Here is a 17209-nt window from a genome sequence, read left to right as displayed (position 1 = left end):
CTAAGATCAATGAGCCCTGCTCTGAGTGGATGGTAAGGAAAACAAAGAAATCAGACTTTGACCAATTACTTTATCTTAATTTGCCTTATTCTGCACTCATTCACACCTGTAATTCTTTCCCTTCTGCTGGAAAACATTATTTCACCACAACCCACAGAACTCAGGTGATGAATAAAAAGCATTGCACAAATGAAAACTATGCTCAGCTACTGTTAACTCACACTCAGATTCTTTTTCAATAGAATATTTTTAAAATGCTTTTTGTTTTACAACTATAAAGAAAACTGCTGATTGATAAGGCAAACTGTTAAAACAATTAACTGGTTTAGTTTTTTTATGTTAACTCTTTATTTTAGTCAAAGAAATACTCTGAACCACTGGTTCAGTCTTGTTAATTATTTTATATTACAATCAATAAATTAAGCAGCCTTTATCCACCCTTGGTGTTATGTGAAGGTTGCTTGTCTGATGAAGGCACATGTACTCCCACTTCACATTCTTTCTTTGGACCTAATCCAATGTATGTTAAAACTCCTATTAGAAAACAGACTCTGTTTGGTTTTAAATCTGCTTCCCTTTTCTTTAAGAGGAAATATCTCAATTTACTATATTGACTACTATATATAGCCTATATTATCATTATGCCCTTGCCTCTATATTCCATATTATTTATTACCTATTGCCTGTTTGCATTGTATTGCTGAAGAATCTTTAGGTGTTGGATGAATGGAATTATTATTTTGTAATTAAGTATTTTTAATAGGTAAGTTTGTTGATGTGTAAGGTTTATTAATGCGTAAGGTTTATTAATGCTTTTGTTAGGCTTGTCAGGAAGTTAGGATATGGTACAGATATATGTCTTTTTAAAATCCATCTTGTAACAACTTGTGCACCTAACCTATTTTCAATTTCTGCTTATGAGAAATCATTTTCATATGTGTTTAAATCACATTTCAATTTTCTGTAGACACAGTTCTTACCACATAACATATACCATTGCTAGTTTTGTAAATAGGTTTACTTTGTAGAACTGAGACAAAACAACAGCTTCTCTGCAGGATGATAGCAATGATTACCAAAGGATTCAACTCAGGATGGACACTGGAGAGCACACCGACCAAACGGCCAACCTATCCCAAAGAACTTCTGTACCACTACCACCTTTTGAAATGACACAACTTTTACTTTTCAGTCTTGGTGGGGGTTGAATGTCATGAGAATGGGGGGAGGACACCAAACCCCAGAAATCTCCAAGTGAAGTCCAGCACCCACCACCACCATTTCAGTGTGTGATGCAAGAGCAGATCTATGGGGCCACTGTGCCCTGTTCCTGCCTGCAAGTACAACCCACCAGAGAGATGCTGGATGAATTCAGGTCTGGCAAATGTCAGGCAAAAATAAATGTGAACACACCCTGCCTAGGGACTCGTGTGGGATTCAGGCCTGATTTCAGGCCCAGCAAGGAGGTGCAGGCAGGGTGGGTGTGCCCACACTGTGGGCAGAGCAGGCTTTGTCCTTGCCCTTCTGTGCCATTCCCACCGCCAGCTGCAGCAGGGCGGCCGTGGAGGAAGGCTGCACTCTCCCAAGATGTTTTGTCACAGCTCATCTTCCTTTTACTTGCCTTTACTCTAACTCTATGTGGTGTGGCTAAGCTGGTCACAGACTGATAAAATGAGACACATTTTTTTCACTTCAGCTCATGTTCTTTTTCTTGTGCTCCATACAACTATCTTGTAGCACATGAGGAAAAATGTTTATGTACTGTCTAAATCAGTCTAAATAAAATGTTAGAGTTGACAATCTCTTTAAACATTACTGATCATTACTTACACAACTACATTTTAAAACTGTAAAAACAAATGCTTTGACCTTGTGAGCTATGGAAATATTTAGAATCAAATCTGCTCTGTTTTTTTGGCTAATAGTTGTGATTTGCATAGTAGAACCTTGAATGTAGTCATAAATAGCTACAGAATCCATCTTGGCATAATGCCCAGCAATGTTAGGGTGCCAGACAAAAAATCGGGTCAACCACTTACCAAGTAAGTCATTCTGTCTCAACAAGGTGATGTCTAACAAAGAGGCTACAAGGCTGAAGACAGCTACCATATTCAGCTGCTGTTCCAAAAGACAAGAACTTTTAATTTATCAGGATAATCTACTACTCGTAATCAGTACACCAAGTGAACTCCCTCTTGTAAAAAAGAGAAAAGTCCATCAATTGTTTTTGCTAATTAAGATGAATATTATTCCTGTGAAATGAACCAAAAAGTTCTGTATAACCAGAATCCCAATAGAGATCTATAATCTCAAAGAATAATTGCAGAGTTTTAATTGAGAAGAAAGTGAGAACTATTTTTTTATCTTCTTCAGTTTTTAGCTGCAGCTGTCTTCCGTGTGTGTTAGTGGGTCTCTTATGTTCTCAGTTAATCAGACATGACTTTCCATATATTAAAACTTGTGGAATAAAAAATATATGACAAAATGTTTGTATCTTTAATTAAATGCTACCATAAAATGGCACATATTTAGGAATAATTTGACGTAATAGATAATTTATTAACATATATAGAAAAAAAGTTCACTTTTAGATTAAAATCTAGATATTATGACTGCTCATAGTAATGTGCATTTAATCTTTATACATTAACAGAGGTAGAGTTAGAAATGAGAATGTAAGAGTATTTTCTTGAAGTGATATTAATTATATATTCAACAATTTATTTTATCCTGTGAAATTTATCTTGGTTTTGAAATTAGAGAAAGTCTTGTCATGTTGAAAGGAAGTAATGTGACAAAGCTCAGGTTCACATTCCTTAAACAGAACCCTTAAACCCATTCCTTAAACTCAACTTGAAAATATATTTATATTTGAAATAATATTTACATAAAGGAAATCCATAATCAACAGAATTACTCTGGACTCCTGAGCAGGGTAGAGAAAATTAATTGAGGTATACATGGTTGTATGTATAAAAAGTAATTCTACCCAAAACAATCTATTACTGTCTCTGTTGAAGTAGCCCTTAAAGTCCAAGCTTTTGTCCTATCTGCTTCACTTAGAGTGTAAATCACACATTTGATTTAAAATAAAAATAATTAAAATTTCACTTAACATGCAAATTTAGAGTTAAAAACTACCTCAGATCAGGATAGTGGCTGAATACATTTATTTTCATGAAAAAATGAAATGCTGTGTCTTTCTTCTTCCCTTCCTCCAAGCCTTCTTCACAAAAATCAGCCTCAGGCTAAAATGGTTTTAAGTAGAACTAAAGCTGCTGGTAAACACTTACCTTTGACAATATTTTTGTCTAATGAACATTGCAGAGAAGGGTGTATGCAGTACAAGTGTCTGTCTGTGGCTGCAACCTAACTACAATCCTTGTGCCAAGAGCCCACTGCTAATAGGCAAATATACACAAAAGAGGCAGGCCCTTTGATGGTTTAATCCCAAACATACTTAACTGTCACACAGTTAATCTCTTAGATTAAAAATGACTCTTGAGTTCTTCTTGAACATTTCTATGTTTGTGGATGAAAGAGGTTAAATGTAGTTCTCATGCCTGTTTGGACTGTTCTTTTATTTTTCTTTTTTATGTCTCCCCCACCCCTAGTTTAACATGACTTTTCCCTTTCTTTAATCACAGATATGCCCCTGAAGGATCTGCAGGCTTGATAGTTCTGAAATAGCCCATTCTCTCCCTCTGAGCAGGCAGGTAAAAGTGCATTACAGACCTGGCCAAAGCACACCTCGTTGCTCTTATCAGAGGGGTAGAGCTACAGATCAAAACCAAGCATCAAAACAGCTTCACCTGCAGGTTTTACTTTCCTAGAAAAAGTTTCAAAGAACAACTAACCCTCCACATTGATCAGAAATAATTCTTAAAGGTCATCATAAAACTTGTGTTTTTCTGCTGGTTTTCTTGAACACATTTTGATACTGCTTCTATCAGATATAACAAAAAATCAGTCCCACATATTTTGAATCATTGTTTTAAACTCTGATGCATTAGATTTTGTGAATAATCTCCTTTTTTGTACAGCATTTTGAGTTATTTTTCGGATAAGATGGAAGATCTTTCAAGTGTAACACTAAGAAGCACTTTTTAAGCCAGAACTTGTTCTCTAGTGAGATCTTTTTCAAGCAATATTTCTTTTCACTTTATCTTCCACATAATGGTTTTATGTTGATTTCATACTACGTTTTTATGTAGTGGGAAAGGGTATTTTTTGTAAAGTGAATGCCCAAGACCTGCTGGAAAACATTTCTCCTTAGCAATGTACTCATAGGATTCAGTAGTTTGTTCAGAAGTGTTATTTTAGGATGACCTTTACACATACAACATAATGGAATTTTTTTTTATTTGATTGTAAAGATGCTATGATCGAGGGGCAAAATAAATATTGCCTTTTTCAGATGAAAGATGAAACCAACTACTTGAATTAAAACAACATGATAGCATGCAGAAGTGATGTGTATGTTTATAAGCTACATATTTTTAAATTCACACATACAGCAAAGCTCTAGTGAAACATAAAGATCAATTTTATACAGTTCAAATAGTAACACACTATAAAAGCCACTCCTTTTCAGCCTAAAGAAGAGAGATAGATATGTTTAAGAGAATTTATACATTATGAATAGTTGCTTTTAAAAATGAATATTTGGGTGTTCTGTGGTCATCAACATTTTTAACAAGGATGTTAAATCCTCACATATTTTCTTTTGAGTAATTGGCATAATGTTCTGCAAATTTTTTCTAGGTAGCTTACAGGATTTGAATATTCAAATATTTTCAGCTGTATAAGCCATATAATTATGAAATTGTACAGTACAGCTATTTCTCAAGCAATTTGGCAACCCTTTCTTACAAGAATTTACCTTCTGTTCTGTGTTATCAGAAACAGAAAAAGCTTTTTGCTTACCATTCTGGAAAAGATGGAATTCATCATTCTGCCATAAAGACCCTAGAAAGCAAAGGAAGTGTTATTAGTTATTATATTCTAATCTGCAGGGATTCTAACTGCCAAACAGTGCATCAGCATTAAGAAAAAAAAAAAAAGAAAATACATGTTCAAATTATAGATCAATAGTTTAACGCAGTTCCAAATATGTATTACATGTACTTAGCAGGGAGTGGATTAGAAAAAAAACACAAGTTATTGTGCATATCTGTATTGAGAACTGCGTGCCAGCTGGAATTTGTCGGCATAGTGCTCACAAAACACAGACATAGGATCTTGGCATGCAATTTGGGACTGTATTTTTAAAAATAAAACCATGAGCTTGCTGTCACTCTGCTATGGAGTGGGAAAAAACATGAGCTTAAATGGTTATGATCAGAAGAGACAATAATTAATGACACGTTAAAGGCTTTCTTCGTAATTCATTGAGAAATTTGTATTACTATTGAAAACATTCCATTACTATTAAAACAATTAATCAGCCTTTACATTTAGAATAACACTGCTCACAATTTCTAAGTGTGCAGTGGTCAGACGGGTCCTGAGGGAGTACTGAGTACACCCCACACCTCACCACGCTCTAACCGTGGTGTGAAAATGAAAGCATGGATCCTCGTTAACTCTCTTCACTTCCTTCTCCCTATGATCCCTTTCATTCTGTTTTACACCTGACATCATGGCTATTCTATTTTCCTTAGAAAGAAATGAATCACTGCTACCATTCCCTGTACTAAAGGCTGGGTGGAGAGGGAGGGATCACTTTCACTCAGTACCTACACAAAGCTTCTCTGTGATTTCATGTGCTACATGGACCAATTGTGCACTTTCAGAATAAAATGTTGTCAGGATAATAGGCTAAATTCTGCGATCATTTCTCATGCAGAATACAAATTTACTCCAGAAATGGCCTGACTTAGGTACAGAATTTGCTTCACATATAGTTTTCTGAGGTAAAATAGTTTTGTGCCAAAGAAGGAAGAACACTTAAAACCCACTTATTATTCTTAACTGTTTTCACTGTTTGAGAAAATTAAATCTTTAAGTAAACATGCAAGGGAGAGAATTAAGGAATTTAATTAAATATTATGTTGAGAAAATGTTACTAGTACCAAGAAATGCAGTCACGAGCCACTTACAAAAAGAAAAGGTTGACATCTAACTAGGACTATTATCTTTAAAGAGGAAAGGTAAAAACTCACATAAATGATAGATCAATTCCAGGTTCTCACCATGACCACAAGTACCACTAGATGAACTATAGGTATTTAAAGGTAAGGGAGAAGAATTCCACAGTATAATAAAGAAGTTATTTCTCTTCAAAGAGTTTACCTTGGGCAAAAAGGGAGTTTCCAGGGTGTGCAGTGCTGCAGAAATTCAGACCTAATCTAGGTTGCACACAGCACAAGAAGTAGGGAGGCTGGCTAAAGCTCGTGTAAATTAGAACAATCCCTGAGGGCTGCTCTATTTCACGTGAGGATTCATTGGCCTGCGGCAGCCCTGGATCTCAGCATCTACAGCGGGGGCTTAAAGCTGCTTTTGCTCCATTCTTTGGGGGCTACAGCTCCTTCAAAGTGCCTCACTCAGATGTAGCATGGGATATTTCTTTTGCTCCCTTTATAAAACACAGGAAAACAGGATCCCTCTCAGCCAAACAAACAATATTTCATTAAGCTCAAAACAAATCTTCTGGACATCTGTTTCAGTGGAGCCAAGTTCCCACAAAGCACTGGCTTCTGTGTGCTTCCCAGAGATCCCTGCTCCTCAGCCCTCTGAGTTTCAAACATGCAGTTTGAGTGAGGTACACATTTATCAACTGCCTGTCTGGGACTCTAACTAAAACAATCCATTCATTTCAGCAAAGTAATAGTTACCTTTCCTCCACACAGCTTTTGAGTCACCTTGCCATAAAGCTGTGATTTTCTTTTTCCAGAACTATTTGTATAACAATAAAATGTCACTACTTCATAAATAAACAAAAGCTCTCATTGACTTCAAAAGGAGTTATATTTGCAAAATATTTTGTCTCTAGTTCTTACCTGCTTAATTATTAAGATTCTAGAATGTAACTTATGGTGTTGTAAGATAGAAACTGAAAATTGTGGGCCTGTCCTCACCTATCAGCCAGGTATGCAATCCACCAGGCTGACACATGAGTTGTTCAATACTTTCACACGAGTGTCCTCCTGAAGGCATTGCAGCAATGTTCATGCTTAGAGTTAAGTATATGTTTTAATGTTCTACTAAGTCATAGTTTAAGTACTTAGATGGTTTCAGATGAGCAGAGCAGCTGAAAGTAAGTTAGTTTAGTGTGATGGCTAGTGTATGAACTCTCTGGACACAAATAATTTTGATTAACAGATTATTTGCTGCTATATAGAATGCAGAATTAATAGTTTAGAAGAAGTGAGTCAAGGCTTCTGGATTTCGTTTTCCCTGGCTGAAATAAGTAACTGCCCGGGTTAAGTGTATGATCACCCAGCTCTCAAATTTAAAGAAATGCTAACAAGTCTTTGATCTCCTTTCTGAAAAATCAGATTTGTCTATTTCGGTTATAACTGCTTTCAGTGCCTCTGGCACTAGCATTGCAAATGTCAAAAAGAAAAAAATATTCAGCCCTATAGTTCCTGTTTGCTCAGTGCAGTTTCTGGAGCATTCAACAAAACTTCCCATTTCTGATCACAGCTCCTGAAGAGGGCAGCACGTTCTAGATATTATTGAACTGTAAGCTCTAAGGTGCCAGCCTGGGCCTTACTGTACTGCATGCAGAGGAAGGGTGATTAAACTTTCTGGATATTCTGTGTACATGCTTCCCATAATACAGTAAGTCAGCAAAAGTCCTAGGCTTTTGACCAAGGTCAAAGCTGTATTTGATTAGTAAAGAGAACATTCAAATTAGGTACCTGAAGCAAAGTATTTCAAAAGAGAACAACAAAATACCAGCAAGGAGAACTTCCACAAGGAGTATGTTTTATCTTTAACACTGTAGATAACTTTTCCTATTGGTAGTGCATTGACTATCAAAACTACTAAAGGGGTTAGATTTAATTATCTCACTTCTTTGCACATTTCATCTCAATTGCTATGGCAACATTCAGTTGCCTGAGCAGCAATGTACACTTTAATCAGATATTTCCTCACTCATTTCTCTGTGCACCACAGCAATGTAGTCAAATTTACAGCCAAACCCTGATGCATCTGATAACACCTCTTAGGAATTAATGGTTAGGTTTCCTCTGCCCCTCACCCATAGCCACGAATATTTCTAGAGAGTTTTGCACTCCTACGACAAAAGCTTTAGGAGTTGAAAAGTGTGTGTGCTTCCCTATCACTGTTTCTTCCCTACTTCACAGATATTATGTTGTCTTCTGCCACTATTCCCTTTTCCCAAGGCTTCCACTGACTCGGGAATTCTCATCAAGGAAAGGGCAGGTCTCCTGGTCCCTGCAGGAACTCTTTCAGGGCTGACAAAAGGAAACATAATAATTGGGCAGACAATATGGTTCCTCCCATATTCCACCCTGCCCTGAAAAGCTTTTTGTTGGATTACTCAGCCCTGATTAAATGCTTCGTCAGAGTACATCATAGTTCTTTAAAGTTCTTGGCCCAGAAACCAGGAACATGGGCTAAAATAAAAGTAATTAGAAGTGATGAGCAGATAGTAGGGACTCCTTATTGAAATGCAGACAGCAAAAGGAGTCAGGAAGCTAAAAGTACATAGGGATTACTAAATTCAGGTTATGGGAAATCTTGATATTTCTGACACAGAATATCATCTGGTTTGCTAACATGTCACCATTAAGGTAAAGGGCAAACAGAGATAAGTTCCTAATGCTGCCTTAGTGTCTATGGTGAAAAACACAGAAATGCATTAGAAGGATTGAATTTGTTTGGATTATAGTCAAACATTTAGGAAAGAGGGAAAGAAAGATAGGCATAAAGCATTAAAATGTAATTTCATATATTCTGAAGAGTGTCTTTAGATAGTCAATTTTTATTTTTTGCATTAAAGGAAACGTTCTATACTGCTTCTTGTTCTACATGTATTTTTCATAGCTGTTCATCTGTTTGCATGTAATCAACTATCACAGTTCACTTTTAAATAAGGTCTCAGATAATGCTGTCTTAAAGATTTTGGAAACCCTGGGTAAGTACATAGTTGTCTTAGACCACTTTGTTCCAGAGAGGCATAATGGAGTCAGAACCACTCCACATCTTGTCAATGGTAACAAAGTCTGATTAACCTCCCTGACCACACAACATAAAGTCACTTCCTACACTCTATCTCCACATGAGCCACAGATTTTCTAGAGGCTTCATAACTCAAGATACCAAAAAATATAAAGTGTTGATTTATTAGGAAACAGAGGGAAAACTGTGCACACTGTGCTTTCCATACATGACAAGGGATCTGCTCATAAATTGCAAGGAAGATAAGATACATGGGATGTTCATTATGGATTTGCAGAGACTTTTCCAGCTCAGGTTCCAAAGCCTAACATTTGTGGGCCTATGTCATATGACAGCACTGTCTCACAACCAACCAGTGAAGTTGTTATTTTTTCAGTATTCTGATGAAAAAGCTAAAAGTTACAGAATCTACAAGGCTTTTTCACAGCAGCACTTCTGGAGATGCACGTATATAGTCTTTGACATTAATAGGTCTAACCTTATAAATAAAAACTATTTCAGTTTATAGGACTGCTCTCAGTAGTTTAAAATAAGTATCTCCTTGCAACTTTGTATATCTGAGCTTTATATATAACTATACACAATATGTAACAAACAACCCTGTGTCATAGGGGATGTAAAGATCTTTTGAAGTTCAGTTTTTGAAATTGGATTGGAAAAAAATGTTTTTAAAAACCCAAAACTTTAAATCTAAAAATTTTGATATCTATGAATATGCTTGTATTATAACTTCTACATGATTTTTGACTTGTGTAACTTCAGAAGATCTATGCTGATTTCCACTAGCCGAGAATCTGTTACATAGTCTTTACAATAATAGTATTTTTTTTCTTTTTCTGAAATTATCTATGTCATACAGTTGAAAATCTAGGCCAAACAATAAATTCCTAGTTTGAATACTTTATAAACAGGAAAAATTGTAAAAAATTGTCACGGTTTAGAAATGGTGCTCTCCAATTTGGTACTCCTACTAAATCCACCTGAGCCTTCCCTCTCCTCTCCAAATAGAGACACAAAAGGCAAAGATCAGGTATTAAGAACAATTTACTGGAAATGGCAATGAGATGAGAAAATGAACAGTAGCAGTAATATTAATTTCAAAAGTGTACAAAAAAGAGAGTGATTCACGTGCAAATATGCTCACTGAGGAGCTTGTGACCTGACCTGCAGCCACACCACCCTGCAAGCCCTTCCCATCCTTCTGGAAAAGGGATTCCTTTCTCCAAATCCCTGGCAATGATGGGGTGGGGAGGGGGGTATGGAATAACTTCCTTGTCCTGGCCATGCCTCTCCTGGCTACTGTAAAAAATTAACCCTGTTCTAGCTAGAAATAGGACAAAGATATTGCAAAAACCCTCACGGAACTGTGTCACATCATTAAAAGTCTTTTTTTTGTGATTTTGCTATAAATGTGTAAGAATTCCAGTTTTGGAACATATTTCCCTATCCTTTTGACTGTTTTCTAGGACTGTATGAAAGCTGTGCCCAACAAATATTAGGAATAAGTTATCTATACAAAAAGCAGACTTCCTAAAATACTTTAAACTTTATTAAGCCCTTTACCTGTTGGTGTTTATGTGAAATAATCAAAAGTAAAACATTTTCACATGAGTTTTGGGTGAGGATGAGATTTTCACAGGGTACAGTAGAGTTCAATACAATGTAATCTCTAAACTAAGGATCATCACACAGTTCTGTAGACAGTTCTCCCTAGGTTTCTTATCAGCAGTTTATGAATTTTTGCTATGAGTTGCCTCTACTTTTCAATAATAGTTTGTTTCCTTCCCACCTTTGATTCCTTCTCTTAAGTAGATTTTTCTTCAGTCTGTTTTAACCTAACCCCACCCCTTCCCTCATTCTGAGTATAATAAACTACATTCTTTGTAGCTTAAAAACTCTCCTGTTTCCCTCCAGCACAAGCACAGCTCCTGGCATCCTCCCACTGCCCAGCAGTTGTCCCTCCCACTTCTCCAAGAGCCGCTGTGATCCAGGTATGCATCACAGAGTACCTTCCTGGTCAACCAAATAAAACATTTTCTTATGAGAAGTCCCTGTTTTTCTTGACCCTGGCTCTTTGCAGCCTGAAAATCTTGTTTTCAAGAAGAGAATGTGGAGTGTGGCACCTGTAGCTGCTGCAGGTCCATTTCTCACTGGGTGCCAAAGAGGAAGGAATTTGTGTGACAGAGACACAGGGTAGGATGACAGAAAAATTCAAAAGCTGAGTAAAACTCTGAAGACTTTTATTTTTTTAATTCCCACTTCCAGATGCTCAACAAATTCTCCTTCCTCTCCCTGGGGTAAAGAGTAAAGACTCCTTGCTTGGTATATTGCTCACAGCATTTTCTGCTCACTTCTCTAGTCACTTAGTTTCCAGTCTACTCAAGTTTAAACACCCTTTCTGTAAAGCCTAATCAATGTTTATGCAAGTGACCACATTATTTTTTTTAAGTTTAACCAAGGTAGAGAGTGGAACTACTACAGGGGAGGCACTGCCCAGTTTTTGTGTATGTTATGCACACACACACAATGTGTACATGTATATACAGAATTTATGTATGCTCTTACTGTAGCACTAATACTCCCTAAAGGTATTATTATGTTGTAAGACAAATTAAAATTAAACAAGAGGTAAAAGTGCACATGAACTGAAAACTGTTAAAAAATGCCTATAGGCAAGACAGAAGTGAACAGCAGGAATTTATCCAGCTGTGGGTGTCTTGGAATTCCTCTGAGCCAACTGACTGTGCTCCCATTTCTGCTGCAGGAAATGCAATTAAAAAAAAAAATAACATACAGGTGTTGTGAATTTCAAGCAAAATGACATGAATATTTTTTCTGCCTATAAGATAAAAATTAAGAGAATTTCTGTAAAACTCATTAAGCTACAGAACTGAACGCAGAAGGATGGAGGGAATACATAACAGAAGAGCCCAGAAAGAGTAAGAGAGATATCTATCCAGGTCAGAAATGTCATAGCAGGAAGGTTTGCTGACAAGCACATCTCATAACATCTCAAATCAGTAGACTATATGTGACCAGCTTTGAGAACTTTTGCAAAAAAAATCTGTCCGGATAGAGTACTTCTAAAGCTAAGTGCAAAAGAAGGGTTTGTTTGGACTGGCAGATGCAATGAAACTCTAAAAAGGATACCTGAGATGTGCAGAACTGACATGGCCAAAGGTCTGCACACTGAGATCAAAAACAGAATCATAAACAACTATAGTGGTAGTAGCATGTGTTAAATGCATACTAAATTTGGATTTAAAAATCATATTTTATGCAGGTGCAAATGGATGCACTCATTAGAGGTAAAGGTGATCAAAATTATTAATTCTTTATCTTTGTGAGTGTATTTGTTAGGTTTACTACTTCCCTTCATTGAGACCTTAAAACAATGTATCTCACAGTGAAAGAATTTGCTGTGTAAATTATTATGTGTTATGCACTGAGAAACAGAAATGACATGACGCAATATCAGAGTCACATAATGAAATAAGGAACTGTACTCCAATCAGTTAATTCAGCTATTTTCATGACAGTGTTATCCAACAGTTATCACCACAACAATGCATCTTTGTTGACTTAGAAGTGATCAAAAATTAAAGAGCATTTGAACATGGAGACAAGGATATTAAGCCATGGTAGGAAGGAAGATTAAGAATGTAATTCTGTCTCATTTTTACAATACTGTAATCCCAATGGTACCACTGGAAGTGGTCCCAATTTCCACCAGGACAAAAGAAAGCATGTCTTACTCTGATTCTTTGTACTTGGAAACTGTATTTTAATAACAGCTATATTTATAGTCCAACTGCTACATAATGAAAGAAAATATGTGAAAATGAAAAAAAAAAAGTATTAACGCATGCATAAGAATAACACAACAAATAGAATGTGGCTCTCTCAGAGTGAAAATATAAAGTAATCTTCTTTTCTGCTTTGAGCATTTTGACTCCAAGTGAAGTTTTATAATCTAATTGGTATTATAGAATCATACAATGTTTACACTGCAAAAGACCCTCAAGATCATTGAGTCAAACCATTCACCTCGTGCTGCCAAGTTCACCAGTAAACCATGTTCCTAAGTACCACATCTACATGCTTTTTTAACTACCTCTAGAGATGGTGACTCAGCCACTTCCCTGGGAATCCTGTTCCACTGCCTGACCACCCTTTCAGTGAAGAAATATATCCAGTCTAAACCTCCCTGGTGAAATTTGAGGCCATTTCCTCTTCTCCTATTGCTTGGTACTTGTCAGAAGACACTGACACACACATGTACAACCATGTTTCAGGTAGTTGTAGCATGGTCAGGTCACCCCTGAGACTCCTTTTTTCCAGGCTGAACACCCCCACCTCCCTCAGCCACTTCTCATAAAACTTCTAGCTCCATTGCCCTTCCCTGGACTAGCTGCAGTCTCTCAATGCCTTTCCTGAACCGAGGGCCCCAGAACTGGACCCAGCACTCGGGTGTGGCCCCACCAGTGCTGAGCACAGGGAGGCAAGCACTGCCCGGGTCCTGCTGGCCACACCACTGCTGATACAGGCCAGGAGAGACCATTGGCCTTCTTGGCCACCTGGGCACAGCTGGTTCATGTTTACGTTCAGCTGCTCTCAACCAGTGTCCCCAGGTCCTTCTGCACTGGGCATCTTTCCAGACTCTGTCCCAAGGCTGTTGTGTGCATGGGGTTGTTGTGACCCAAACGCAGGACCCAGCACTCAGCCTTGGTGCAGCTCACACCGTTGGCCTCAGCCCATTGATGCAGCCCATCCAGATCCCTCTGCAGAGCCTTCCTGCCCTCCAGCAGCTTCACACTCCCACACAATATGGTGGTGTCTGCCAACTGCCTGAGGGTGCCCTCAATCCTCTAGTTCAGATCATCAGTAAAGACATTAAACAGAACTGTCCCCAACACTGAGCCCTAGGGAATGCCACTAGTGACCAGCCATGAAATGGGTGTAACTCTGTTCATCACCACTCTCTATGCCCAGCCATCCAACCAGTTTTTAATCCAGTGGGAGAGTGCATCCATCCACGCCATGGGAAGGCAGCTCATTCAGGAAAACATTGTGGGAAGCTGTCAAAGGATTTAGTAAAGTCTAGGCAGAAAATATTCATGGCCTTTCTCTCCACTAAGCAGGTTACCCTGTGACAGAAGGCAATCAGGTTGGTCAAGCAGGACCTGCCTCTCATAATCCCATGTTGGTTGGACCTGATCCTCTGATTGTCCTGACCTGCTGTCTGATGGAGCTAAACATGATCTGCTCCATGACCTTTCCCAACATCGAGGTCAGACTGACAGACCTGTAGTTCCCTGGATTCTCATTTCCAGCCGTTTGTGTCATTTTTGCTAAGTTCCTGTCAATTGGTACCTCTTGCGTTAGCCATGACTGGTGGCTGGACAGAAAGTGGCTTGGTCAGCACTTTCACCACTTCATGAATATTAAATGCAAGTAGCTGAGACTGATATAGTTTTTCTATATGAAACAAAACAATTTGTATATATGAAACTATTTTTCCTTCAGATTAGAGCTCTGTGAAACAAATCTAACCTTTAATTAAACAATAGATTCAAAGACTTCTGCCTTTATAGGGCACTTCCATCCTTAAAAGCACCAATGTAAAATGTACCAGTTTTGCTCAACAGATCTGCTCTTTGGACAAAATCCAGATTTCTAGTTATTGGGAGAGACTTTAACTTCTGGATCAGGCCCCTTGTGTATATCCACATTCATGTATGATTACTTTAGTGGAAAAAGTGGTTTTATTCCAATTTATGATGGAGTGAACTGAATTATCTTTTGGCATTACTTACTATATCAACAATGAAATCTATGCAATCGCAGTGCATTTCAATTCTGTACTATAATAAAACCACATTATCCCACTGAATGGTAGCAGAAAAAGTGCTAATGTTTAACTGGGAGCATCTTTCGTAATAACAAGATGCATGAGAGAAGGAACCCAGCCTGGTCCTTTGCAGACTATTTGAGTTTTTGAAGTTTTGCAGTTAAAGGTTGTAAAATATATTTTTATTAAGGAACTGAGAAAATTAGATAAACTCTATGAGACTTAAAGCATATGGAAATCTATTCTGCCATTCTAACAAAGTAATTTTTCATTATGCAACTGCACTAAAATAGTTATTTTTGTGAAACAATTCAATTGTTAAAGTATTTTTGAGTATGAGTAAAATGCATTTAGTAAAACTCACTTGTACCCCTTCTGTAGTGTTGCTTTCTTTGGCAAAATTTGGCATATACTGCATGTTGGTATTTTATTTATTACATGCAATATTTTAAAGAACATTTTAAATAAAAGGGTGTAAAAACTAAGGTTCATGTTCATGTGCATACATAGGTGAGACAGCCAAAGGTGCATAGAGAAACTAGACCTCTGGCATTTATTGAAATTCCATGGAAGGCAGGCTTTCCAGACTATGTAGAGAACAGAATTTCTCAGCATTTATTCAGGTATGCACCTTAAAGTACAACTTCCATGTGATCAAGTACTATGCACATAGGATTGAGTTTTACAACGTCCTGAACAGTTTTAATGAGGAGAGTTTGTGCCTCTGTCTTTCTCCTCCCTTTGCTGTTTATGTCCTGCTTTCCATTTTCCACTCCCTTCTTAAAGCCTCCCCAGCAACCTGCTGGACATCTCAGGAGCTGGGGTCAGGGTGGTGATCGATGGCTCGGGCTGTTGAACCATTGATCACCCAGAATAGATTCACAGATCTCAGCCATGCCATCACCAGCAGCTGCTTCTGCTTTGCCTGCCAACTTTCTGTCACCTCCAGGATTCAATGAGGTTCAGAGAGTGTGAGAAGGTTATATAATTCTGTCAAGAGATCATGTCTTTGATTTTTTTTTCATCTCTTAGACCTACATGTCTATCCTTTGGGGGTCTATCACAGGCTGAGAAGTTCCAATATATTACATACCATAACACAGCAGTATAAAGAGTGCTATATAAAATATATAAATGCCCTTCCTTTGAAGAGAATAGCAGGAGCTTTCACTCCTTTATTTCATTAAAAGAACATTACCTAATGCTGAAGAGAAACCACAGCTGTATTCATATATGTATGCACATGCTTTGCTTGTAATTTGAAACACACTGTCAGATATTATCATATCTACGGTTCCCTCTTTCACTTATATTTAAATATTCTATGCCTAATGTGTAAGAGTAAAAAATTTACTTTAATTACTTGGATAAAATATTCACAATTTAGCAATTTTACTGCAAAAACAAAATATATTTCACCAAGCCATTAAAAAGACACTGGGAACTCAAATGCTGCTTTCTCATCTAAAAACTCATCATGCAGTGTAGCTGACCTGGTTTTGCTCCATTTTTTCCTGTGTGTGCAGGTAGCCTGTGCTCTTGCTCACATACACTGAAGCACTGAGCTGCCACACTTTTGGATGTTGCCACTTGCCAGCCTTGCACCCTGCCCTCCACTGGAAGATTGCAATTCCATCTCCAATCCCAAAGACCAGGGCAAAGGCTTTTCACTGGCAGTTTGAATTAGCAGGCAGTGTGAATGTGGGTGGCTCAAGTACAGACACATGCTCCTCTCTCTCCTCCCTGTAGGCTGACAGGAATTTCCAGCAGAACTGTAAGATGGACAGCTGTGAGCATGAATATCTGAAATCATGGCAACGGCATCTGGCAGAGCTTGTCTGTCACAGCCCCACGGCTGAAAGGCGGCTTGGCAGGGTGGGCTCTGCAGGCAGGGGTCTGCTGGAAAGCTCAGCCCTACAAATCCTCTCCCAACAACTGGCAGCAAAGAATGAAAATAACCACAGTGCACAGAACAGTGCTGTGGCAGTCAGATTTCCAAGTTTAAAACAATTCTGAAATGATTCACAGGAGTCAGGCCGGCTGAATGCACTGGGCTGAGTTCCTGTAAGAGGAAAGGATGTAAGGAGGGAATATGAAAGTATTCATGATTAATAATGATGGCTATGATCGCAACATTATCTGGCCTTCTGAATGATACTTCCAAACATTCACAGAAAAAAAAATAATTCTAGATATTTTCTAGGA

The 17209-nt window shown here is 37.9% G+C and overlaps 1 long non-coding RNA gene across 1 annotated transcript in view; it reads right to left on the bottom strand.

The window, feature by feature from the left end:
• Positions 1 to 4929: 4929 nt before the first annotated feature.
• The window catches only part of LOC144246762 (uncharacterized), a 211453-nt gene continuing 199173 nt past the window's right edge, over positions 4930 to 17209 (bottom strand). Inside the window, exon 3 of the long non-coding RNA XR_013340456.1 lies at positions 4930 to 4968. This is a non-coding gene — a long non-coding RNA (uncharacterized LOC144246762). The remainder of the gene's footprint in view (positions 4969 to 17209) is intronic.

The sequence above is a fragment of the Lonchura striata genome, chromosome 9 (assembly GCF_046129695.1).
Source record: "Lonchura striata isolate bLonStr1 chromosome 9, bLonStr1.mat, whole genome shotgun sequence".
NCBI classification, from domain to species: Eukaryota; Metazoa; Chordata; class Aves; order Passeriformes; family Estrildidae; genus Lonchura; species Lonchura striata.
The sequence above is the reverse complement of the archived record's forward strand: the minus strand, read 5'-3'. Positions and strand labels throughout refer to the sequence as shown.